Source organism: Cyprinodon variegatus, unplaced genomic scaffold (assembly GCF_000732505.1).
Source record: "Cyprinodon variegatus isolate N-32 unplaced genomic scaffold, C_variegatus-1.0 Scaffold338, whole genome shotgun sequence".
NCBI lineage: Eukaryota > Metazoa > Chordata > Actinopteri > Cyprinodontiformes > Cyprinodontidae > Cyprinodon > Cyprinodon variegatus.
Window position 1 is genome coordinate 839667 of NW_015150791.1, and position 2128 is coordinate 841794.

At 39.8% G+C, this 2128-nt stretch overlaps 1 long non-coding RNA gene across 1 annotated transcript; it reads right to left on the reverse strand.

Annotated features, from left to right (window-relative positions):
- Nucleotides 1-415: 415 nt before the first annotated feature.
- Nucleotides 416-1028, reverse strand: LOC107091472. The gene is made up of 2 exons (XR_001481529.1): nt 600-1028; nt 416-517 (listed from the first exon to the last, which is right to left on the reverse strand). It is a non-coding gene; the product is annotated as an uncharacterized LOC107091472 (long non-coding RNA).
- Between the last annotated feature and the right edge of the window lie 1100 nt (nt 1029-2128).

Consider the following 2128-nt stretch of genomic DNA (forward strand, 5'->3'; position numbering starts at 1 on the left):
ATTAGAAATCAAATATTTACACTAATGCAAAAAGGATAATAAAGAGCAGAGTTTATGAAATAAATTTGGCAAAAAAAGGCAGCAAAGCCTGAGCCTTGCTGTTACAATAGAAATACATAACAACAGCGTGGGGGTAAGTAGGAGATAAAAAGCTAAAAGATGAATCAAACAACAACAATGTGTATTTAAAGAGTACACAAAAGATGAAACATGGGTACAAAAGAAAGCAAAAAATGTAATTTAATATTCACTTGCAACAAAATGACTCAAAATTCATGCTAATTTAAATGACTGCAGTCATTTCCTATTGTGTTGTTCCTTTTCATCTTGGCTTCATTTGGATAAGTTGGAGAGAACATCACCCAAGCCTATTTATCAAAATACTCAAATGTCTCCATAAATACTCATTTTTTTCCCCCTGGCATAAAAATGAAAGAGCTTTTTATTCTCAACGGTCATATCTAAAAATTGTAGCTCCTTGTTTGTCCTTCCACATAAAGGTTAAACACACAAACACCTGAAAGTGAAAAAAAGAAGAGTTTTTAACTACAGAAAATACTTTTTTGAAATACTTAGATTTCAAAGGAGAAGATTTGAACCTGTGGATGGTGCTTTAATTTCCGTTTCTAGCGATGGTGATAAAAGGAGACGAATGAAGAATCTCAAACCACAAACAGCTCCTCTATCGACACCTCTAGGTTTCCAAGATACCAGAAAATCCAGCACACCAGACTGAGAAACATGATTAGCGGCCCTGAGAGGACAAAAAAGTCCCAATAACTGATGCGAGCTGCAATCCCAATGAGGAAGAGGATGAGGCCGACTACATCCAGGAAGATGGCTATGAAGAAAAACACAGCGCAGCGGCCGATCGAGGAGGAGTAATTCATGACAGAAAGCAATTTTATTCCTTCCATTCTTCAGCTGAGAGTTAGCAGACTGACTTATGACCAGGAAGAGCTTAAACATTCAGGTCACATTCCTTCCATATCTACATCTTTGTTTTTCGCACCACCATTAGGGAGAGAAGAAATGCGTTTCCCCAACAATGATGAGAGATTCTATGGCTCCTTACAGAAACTGCTTCTATTCCAACCCTAAGATTTTATATATATATATATATATATATATATATATATATATACATACACAGTACAGACTTAAAGCCATTGAAGATTCACACTGACTGTGTGAAAACTATAAATTAACACTTGGAATACTTTATTTAACAAAAAAGTGTGAAACAACTGAAAATATTTCATATTCTAGGTTTTTCAAAGTAGCCACCTTTTGCTTTGATTACTGCTTCGAACACTCTTGGCTTTCTCTTGATGAGCTTCCAGAGGTAGTCACCTGAAATGGTCCTCCAAAAGTCTTGAAGGAGTTCCCAGAGATGCTTAACACTTTTTGGCCCTTTTGGCTTCACTCTGTGGTCCAGCTCACCCAAAACCATCTCGATTGGGTTCAGGTCCGGTAATTGTGGAGTCCAGGTCATCTGGCGCAGCACCCCATCACTCTCCTTCTAGGTCAAATAACCCTTGGGGTAACTGTCCTGTTGAACAATAAATGATGGTCCAACTAAATGCAGACCAGAATAGCATGCCACTGCAAGAGGCTGTGGTAGCCATGCTGGTTCAGTATGCCTTCAATTTTCAATAAATCTCAAACAGTGTCAACAGCAAAGCACCCCCACACCTCCTCCATGCTTCATGGTGGGAACCAGGCATGTAAAGTCCATCTGTTCACCTCTTCTGCGTCGCACAAAGATAAGATGGTTAGAACCAAAGATCTCAAATTTGGACTCATCAGACCAAAGCAAAGATTTCCACTGGTCTAATGTCCATTCCTTGTGTTCTTTAGCCCAAGCAAGTATCTTCTGCTTGTTGCCTGTCCTTAGCAGTGTCTTCCTAGCAGCTATTTTACCATGAAGGCCTGAATCACGCAGTCTCCTCTTAACAGTTGTTCTAGAGATGTGTCTGCTGCTAGAACTCTGTGTGGCATTGACCTGGTCTCTAATCTCAGCTGCTGTTAACCTGCGATTTCTGAGACTTGGATGAACTTTTCCTCTGCAGCAGAGGGGACTCTTGGTCTTCCTTTCCTAGGGCGGTCCTCCTGTGAGACAGTTTCT